Below are 9,095 nucleotides of genomic sequence, written 5' to 3'. Positions count from 1 at the left end.
ATATGTTTCGAATGATTTAGTTTGAACCGATATCGTATCGAATTGTGATTTAGCAAAAGTCTAGTCAATTTTAATACCACAATTTTAGACAAGTAATAAAGTAACCAACAGAGATTTATTAATGTTCTTTATGTTTATGTGAATTCAAAGTGCAAGCACTCTAAAAATTTCTAAGCTAAGACCCGAATTATTCTTTATTTGCGTATAAGATCGTATTGAATGATTCTTAAATGTATCTTAGGTGTTAAGGTCAATTTCTTAGTGTGGAACAAATATGAGATAGAATTATAAAGTCACAAGAATCCCCTAGTACAACTTGAGTTGAAAGTTTTCTTACCGATTGAGTTTATATAAAAATAGTCTACTTAGGTCAACATAATTTCAAACGATCTTATATCAGCATATAAAGAATTATGTGGCCTATGACCTATCAAATTAAGGTCGAATTATGTGGCCTATGACCTATCAAATTAAGGTCTATGTGTCTTCTCTGCCTCATTTCAAGTTTAGAGTAAAAAGTTATTATTGTTTTACCAACGACTACCAGAGAGTTTTATGAATTCTATGTGTTTGCATTCGTATTGGGTTGTTAGATTTTTTCCCCCTATTCTCCTCATGCTTAGCTGAATTTCATTCTGGGGCAAATATTTTCAAGAGGAGATATTGTAACACATATCCAAAGTGCAACGCTCAATTCACAAAAAGAAATAGTTGAAGTCTAGTGATTTTGGGTTTCACGAGGCCCTGTAAATGGGTTGGCGACTCAAAAAAAATGAGTTTTAGTAAATAGCGCCACGGAAAGAAAGTCGTGTCATAGTTGGAATTCCAAAAACTCTTGATTTTACTTTGGAATTCTTCATATATCATTTTGGAATTATTTTGAAGACTTCAAAATGGTTCTTAAGACCCATAACCTTCCTATTTACGCTCATTTTCTCAAACTGTAAAGTTTCTCTATCAACTCTTTTCCCCCTAGAAAGCTAGGGTTTCAAGGATTCAAGTCCCCGTTTTGAATTTCAATTAATTGGAGATTTAATCATGTGTGTGAGAACTTCTTCAATGGATTCCTCCTAAAGAAACGTCAAATTCTCAGTATGAATCTTGCCCGATTCTAGGGTTTTTCATATGGATTCAATTGTTTTCAAGTTTATTCATTGTGATTGACATTGTTAATTATGCATGATTGATCAAAATGCAATATCATGTAAAAATTTTATGATTATGAATCAACCTATGTTGATATATGCATGTACTCTGATATACAAGATATATGAATTATGCATACTTTCGAATAAAGTTTCATTATATGAGAAGATTAGGCTTCCGATTCTAGTACCTTTATTATGAATGAATATCATGATTTAGATACTTCCGATTGAAGTACTTCTTAATATAAAAAGAATATCATGATTTAAATGATTTCTATTAAAGTGTTCCTTATAAGTATGTTATGAAATCATGAATCAAAGGAGTTATTATTATGACTATAAGATTATATATGAATGATTCAATATTACTAAATTCTTACCATTTTGAAGAACGTGACTATGATTATGATTATGCATGTTTTTCATTGGGAGTTTACTTAGCATCGAGTTGAATTAATTACGATTACCCAAGCCTCAAAGCTACGTACCCCCATAGGTTATATCCGGGTTGGACATTAGTTAGTTAATCCACCTAAGTTTATGATTTGGTCCTTATCTTGGCAAGTAGGAAACTTTCTTTTCGGTATGGAAGCAGTACATTGGATTCCATATTATACCTCACATGATTTATATCGGTTAATCATAACTCCCACAAAAGCTTATGATTTCCTCATATGTTATGATCATGATATAAAGAACAATGCATGACCTTGTACTATATTTTATGAAATCATATGATCAGCTTTATGTTATGTTACTTGGTTGTTGCATTTCATATTTTCAAATTTATCATGTTATCATTTCATGTTTATATATTTTCCCTATATGCAGTACATTTCGAGTATTGACAGTATACATTCTTGTGCCTATATTGTCTTATACAAGTCCTGACGTACATTCATCTGGTTGCGGTTAGTACATAATTCTTATCAGCTTTATACTGTTTGGTGAGTCCTCATGGTTCGAGGGCATGCCATTATGTTGCTTTTATGTCATTACCTAGGGTTTGTGATTTAGCGACTCACTTATGATAGAGGCTTATACAGATATTAGTACTTCCACCTATAAGTCTTTGTATTCAGAGTTTTCCTTATATGTTGAGATTATCATTTGAGAGTAAGATCCCCGTATCTCTTTATTTCAGTTCCGTTATGATGTGTTTTTTTGGTGTCTCCCAGGACTACAGGTACAATCTCACGTCTGGGGATTATTCTTAGATCATGACAAACTACTAGTATCAACTGCTACCACACTTGTCTCATCCATCATTATGATTATATCCATGGCTCACCATGTTTCTCTAGCCACCGCCACCTTCACCACCACTATTACCACTATAGCTTATTCCTACAACCAATAAATTCCGTCATCACAACTAGTACTGCAGCCAACAACATCATACATTCTTCAATCACTACTGCTACCTTCATCCCTACGATCAACCACTACCATCACTGTCACGACCAGAGTCTAGACCCCAGACGAGACCGGCGTTGTTGACCTTTCAGAGGTCGCAAACAAGCCTACTTACGTCATTCTTACTTCGTCTAGGTTAATTTTAGCGGAAATTTGAAACTTTTTGTTTCTTAACATACATACTAATCATTCTATTAGATTCATAATTTTTCACAATCAACCATCTAACATTAAGATCATCAAATGAAAGAAATAGTTTAATATAGAATTAAATGTAGACTTGCCAAAATGGCACCAATACAATGTCTGAACAAAAGTGGAGCTTGACTGCAAGACCCACCCTTCGAGCAGGGACGAAAGTCGGCCTTAGTGATCCGACGGTGCCGAGTGGAAGGGCCGTCGCTCTAAAGAAACGCTAAAGGAACATACTCCACTAGCTCAATCTTATAACTAAGCTAGAATATAATGGGCACGCATCCTCGAAAGCATGAGGGCCTACCAAGTCCGGATGAATGCTCCACGTCCGGATAGTTTCATCGTCACCATGTAGCTCTAGCGTCTACCTGTGCCTGCACCTAAAATTGTAGAGTTGTATGGGATTAGTGTTGACACCCAATTTTTGACCCACGTTGGTATAAATTAATTATCGAGCTTCGTGAGTTTTTCAAATTATTTAAGTTGATTAGTTTTTTAAATCTTGCGAAAAAAAAAAATAGATATATATATATATATATATATATAATCAAAAAATATACATAATATACGGATCTTATGCTACTTATCATAACGTTAGATAGTATATATATATTAGCTCGTTAATAAATTTATACCAAATTCATTTTACTTTAAATCGATGGACCACTATTCCTTTTAATTCTTCTCTTTTAAGGAACCAATCTGGGGCCTTTCTCAGCACAAATTCCCTTCCCAAACCCAAATATTCAGCGGCCCAATACACATTTAAACACCCACTAAATCCAAATCCAGCCCACTTAAACTCTTTAACACCATCAGCAGCCCAAATCCCTTAAACCCCCTACCCGACCCAACCCCTTGTTGACCCGCCCGTCCAACCCGTTTCCCCTTTGCCTCCTTCTCCCTCTTCAATTCCCAGAACTGTACGAGAAACCCAGCAAACGACCCCAGAAAAACCGGCAAAATTCCCAGAAATGGGCTGTACAGACGCAACATCCCCAAAACGCGACCTCTCCCCGCGTCTCTCCCTCACGCTCTCTCCCTTCCTCTCCTCCTCTCCCGCGTCTCTCCCTCACGCGACCCCTTCCCCGCGCGAAAAACAGACGTACAGCCCCTGCAACGTCTTCTCCTCTGCCTCGTTCTGTTCTTGTGCAGTGCTTTCGGCTGTGGCAGACCTGCGTTCGCGGCTATGGCAGACGCGCTAGCCATCCCTTCCCCTTTTTCCGTTTCCGCAAAGGACGAATTTTTCAGAAAAAGGGGTTGTCCATTAATGGAAGGGATTTCAAATTTTGAAATCAATAGTCACGTTCCCGCCCTCCCTCTTCCGAAAAACCCTAATATCCCCCTATATAAACCCCTTTCGTCCTCTAGAAAAGGGGTTAGAATTTTGAGCGATTTTGGTTGGAATTTTCGGAGCTGAAATCGTTAGAGTTTTGAGTATTGGAGAGATTTTAAGGGTTGAAGTTTTGAACAGTAAAAAATCGTGGGTTAAGAAGAACAGTTGATATAATTGTGAGAGAGTGTTCTGTTCCTCCCTCCGCTCGGTCTAAAGAAATTCACGGACAACAGCGATATTCCGTCTGAGGGTGGAAGTCCGTTCGCGATCGTTTGGTGGAAGTCGACGCTCATCTCGCTCGTCGTTCCAGTTTGCAGCTTCCGAACAGGTAAACTTCCCTGCCTCTTACTATTTTCTCGTTCTTCTGTTTCAAAATGTTTCTTCGTCGCTTTGTGCTTTGAATGCTGCTGGCTGGTCTGTCGCTGTTAGTTCCGGTATTGTTGGAGGTGTGCGAATCGACTTGACAGAATACATGTCATGTTTCGACTGCTATAAAAGTAAAAAAATAAAAAATAAAAAATAAAAATGAACGAAACATTTTGGAGAATGCTCTTCCTGTGTCGATTCCTTCAGGTCTCTCTTCGCTAATGTGATTGTTGTAGTATGGCTGGTTTCGCTGAGTTTACTCATCTTCATGTTGTTCTCCGCTTCTCTTTCTGAGTCGTGTGATGTTACCCGTCTACTGTTTATCCTTTGGCTTCCCTCCCCTTCATCTAAACCTTTGTTATGTTTTCTGCAAATTCGTGAAGTGCTGCAGCCTCTAGCTTTCATCGTTTTCATTACTAGTTCACGCAATCTGTATTCCCTGCATTCCCTTTGTGATCTGAACTCTGAAATTTATGGTTTATTAGCTTGAGGTTATCACATTAATTGCATGATCATAATGTGTTGATGTGGAGTTTCGTTATACAAGTTCGTCGTGTTATAGTTGTTCAATTTGGTCCCGTTTCTGTCATGCTCGCTATCTGTCTTTGTGTTGGAGCTTTGGTAGTCTGTACTGTTTCTTGCAAGCTACTCATTACGGAATACCAGCCAGGCTTGTTCAATGCCTTGTTTGGCTCCTGTGAGTTTGGCGTTCATCGCTTTCAAATTATAAGTGAGTTTGAACTATCTGTGGTTCGGGTCAGATTCTTATGTTCATTTGGTTTGGTTTAAACTTTTGGAGATCTCACCTGATGTTGGTAGCAAATTTTACGTATAGTTGAGGACGAAAGAGCATAGTTGTCAATTTGGTGATTTCAGGCTACTGTTCGTTTGCTACTTCAGCATAATGCAAATCCCTTGAATATTAATTTATTCACGTTTTGGAATGTTTTATTACTCGCTGTTGGTATTTGGTATGACTTTTGCATGTTAGGAAATCTAATGAGTCTTAAATGTTAGTGTGTTAGCTAATCTATTCGGCCTTCTTCAGAAACGTATGTTTATTTATTTTGTTTCATTCGAAATACATCTGATTTATTTTGTCGTTGTGTATGCTAATTCATTTCTACTTTGTTGCATGGAAAATTTTCTCTCGAGTCCATTTTGGGACTCCACTTCTTCCTTGCATTTTGGAAGAGCCGTAAAGGCTCAAAATCTTATCGAGTCAAGCCTTGAAACCGACGGAGAGATGCCGAAGATTGAAGGACTTGAAGAAATCAATTAAAAATTTCATCATTTTACATTCTTTGTATTTTTATTTGTAATGGGCATAAACCCTTGTAGTTTTCCTTTTTTTTTTCATTCTTTTTTTTTTTCATCTTTGTATGTTTAGATTAGGACAGGTACAAAATGGGTCAAATACCCAAAAGCAGGTGGGTCCAACATTCGGTCAAGGCGGACAGAACCCGAATTTGGACCCAGAATCTCTCTCTCTCTCTCTCTCCCTCTCTCTTTATTATTTGCTTACGTGTTTGTTTTACTCGAATGCCGTTAGTTGAAGGTTAGAAAGCTCCAAACCCCTTCGAACGCTTTTTTTGCTTTATCAAACTAAAGACTAAAATCGAAGCCTTAAAACGATAAATTTTTAAAATTTGAAGTTTGTTTATAATTGAGGTTTAAAAGAGTTTAACTTTAACAAGATTTTTAAAATAAACATTGTAGAATTCTTAAGAAATTGCCTAAGTAACTTTCTAATAAGTCAAATAAGTTAATCGTCGGAAAACCGTAAGTTAGCGGAGTGTCTTAGGTGCCTTAAACACCTTCCTAGGACGCTAATAGGAATCCCGAACCCCCTTAAAAATGTTTCAAAACAATTTTTCTGTTTAAGTTGTTTAGAAACGAAGTTTTCTTGATTTTTCTTTAAAAATTAAGTGGCGACTCCTAAAAGTCGAAGATACCTTAAAATAAAACAAACTCTTTTTCGAAATCACATTTTTCGATAAAACAATTAGTACACACTTGTACTAAGTATGGGTATATGCGAGCACACACCAAGGACATGCATGAGAAAGAATAGCTCTTTCCTAACAATATGATTTATGGAAAGTCAAGTAAGTGAACTTGCCAAATTTGGTTCAGGAAAGTCAATGAACCTGCCAAATTTGGTTTTGGAAAGTCATGCCATGAGTGTAACATGCATCATCAAACTTATCATTTTGCAAACAGCACATAACATATTTCACATAGCACATATCATAATTCATATAACACATAACGTTGTTCATATCATTCATTCTCATGCCATGAGACCTTGGAATCGTGGACTTGACATTAAGTGGCTCAACATATGGGACCTCAACTAGGGAGTCTGCTTTAGCAAACACAGAGTCTGCTTCATTCATTCATACGTACTTCATTTCATTTCATTCATGGGCCAGTGTAAACACCAGCTATACCTAGGATGTAGTTTAAGACATTCATCGGGTTTGTTGTACAATGATCAAGAATGACCTAGTGTCATTACTTAAGTCTAGCTCACCTCTTGATTATCCTGTCCTAACACCTTTGGTATCATTCATTTCATTATGTGCATCATTTGAGGCTGACCTCATTCATTCATGGGGAACTTTAACTTTAACCGACATAGATCATGTGAGCATCATGAAATACAGTTTCATGAAACCCCACACCGAAAAGAGGTGGAATCACCGGCCAAAGTGACCCAAAACATGCTAGCGTACATGGGAATTGATCCCTACCAGATCCCTATATTGGCAGTATAAGTTCGAAGACTAGGAGATATAAGGAGACTCATACCCGGCATGCCGGACAGTCTCATCTCATGAGAGTTACGTGAACCTCCGCCCTTCCTAAAAGAAGGCATCACCGCTCATAGCAGTCTATCGGTGCTCAGTATAAAGTTCCATTACATTCAACTCATACGTCATGGAAGTTGGCTTCTAATATAAGGACATCATAGCTCAATAGATGATTTCTTATCTCATCATTAATATTAAGTGTGTTAATATCAATACTTTCTTTAGAGTGTTCATAGAGACTGGTCTCTTCATTAACTTTACACTCTCATAGGTGCGTATGTTTCTGTAACATTTACTTAGGCTCATTTGAGATTGCTCTCATCTTTTACAGTAGCCTCATATCATGTTGTCACCACATTCATTAACATTGGCACATTTGCTCTTCATAATTACTCACCCCATTTTACGTGAATGTTCATCTCATCATATGTCAATGCACTTGGCCATTTAGTGTGTTTCACACTCTTACTTAGTTCTTCTAGGGTTTCATTATTTCATTGTTCATTTCATCATTTCATTGTTCATTTCATCATACGCCAATGCACTTGGCCATTTAGTGTGTTTCACACTCTTACTTAACCCTTTTAGGGTTACATCATTTCATCACATACATCTTAGGTTCACTTACTTTTAAACATATGCTAGACTTATGAGTCTATACATACAAGCCATGGGGCTTCATTCATAGTTTGTCTAAGTGATTCATATTTACCCAAGATTATGTGGTACAAGACTTATGCATCTTGTAGATATGCCAAGATATTGATTTCGATCTTTAGAGGCAGCATTCATTAAACATTTACTTACGTATGACTTATGTGTCAATGCGGGATTGGGCAAGGGAATCCGATTTTGAATACCTTGGATAACACTTAATCTTATTTAAAACTTGATAATCGCATTTTTCAGATTTGGGGGACCCTAGTTCGATCCCCTTCAACCCCGTAATATTTTCTCTCTTTTTCTCCTCTCTTTTTTCGTTTAAGTCAAGAAGGTTGTGGGTTCAATCCCCTACAAGCTCATTATTTTTCTTTTAATTTATCTCTTAACTTTCTCACCTATCCAAGAGGTTGTGGGTTCAATCCCCACTCTCCACATTTATTTTCTCCTTTATTTTACTCCTAACTCTCTCATCCATTCAAGAGGTTGTGGGTTCAATCCCCACTCACCACATCTATATTTCCTTGTATTTTTCTCACGAAATTTTTATGAAATTTTCATTTAGTGATGTCATGGGTTCAATCCCCAATGACCTCACATTAAAAAAAAATTTAAACGAAGCTCATTTTTTTAAAAGTTGGCCGAGACTACAATTTCCAGCAGGCTGAAAATTTAGTCTCTTCAATCCATTTTTGTCTTAATCTTTTGTTGATTTTTTGTAGCTTTCATGTAATGATGTCTTGGGTTCAAACCTTAGTGATCTCACTTATTTTACATTCATTTTTCATTGCATTTTGTACCATTTTGTTTGGCCGAACCCAACCTACCAAATGCTGGAAATTTGTTCACTATTTTTAGCTTCCTTTTATCATCATTCATACGTTAATTCTTAAGGCATTTCATGGATCATTTGGTGCATCTTTAAGTGTAATCTTTTTATGATTATATTCAGCCAAGAATTACCATTTCATCCAGCAACATTACACCAGTTTTACACCTCATGATTTACGCAAACATTTGCACATAAAATTCAACCATAAAAACATATCATTTTTCACATACTTTCGATTGACATAACTTAACATGCTTACAATTTCAAACACACAATCAAGAACACATTATCACGAAAATAAAACTTCATACTTAAACTACCAGCAA

General features: G+C 36.7%; 1 long non-coding RNA gene across 1 annotated transcript; it reads left to right on the top strand.

The window, feature by feature from the left end:
* The first annotated feature begins 316 nt into the window (after window positions 1–316).
* LOC114074830 lies at window positions 317–6,073 on the top strand. The gene is made up of 3 exons (XR_003575135.1): window positions 317–327; window positions 803–805; window positions 4,131–6,073. It is a non-coding gene; the product is annotated as an uncharacterized LOC114074830 (long non-coding RNA).
* Window positions 6,074–9,095: the final 3,022 nt, after the last annotated feature.

Source organism: Solanum pennellii, chromosome 11 (assembly GCF_001406875.1).
Source record: "Solanum pennellii chromosome 11, SPENNV200".
NCBI lineage: Eukaryota > Viridiplantae > Streptophyta > Magnoliopsida > Solanales > Solanaceae > Solanum > Solanum pennellii.
The sequence above is the reverse complement of the archived record's forward strand: the minus strand, read 5'-3'. Positions and strand labels throughout refer to the sequence as shown.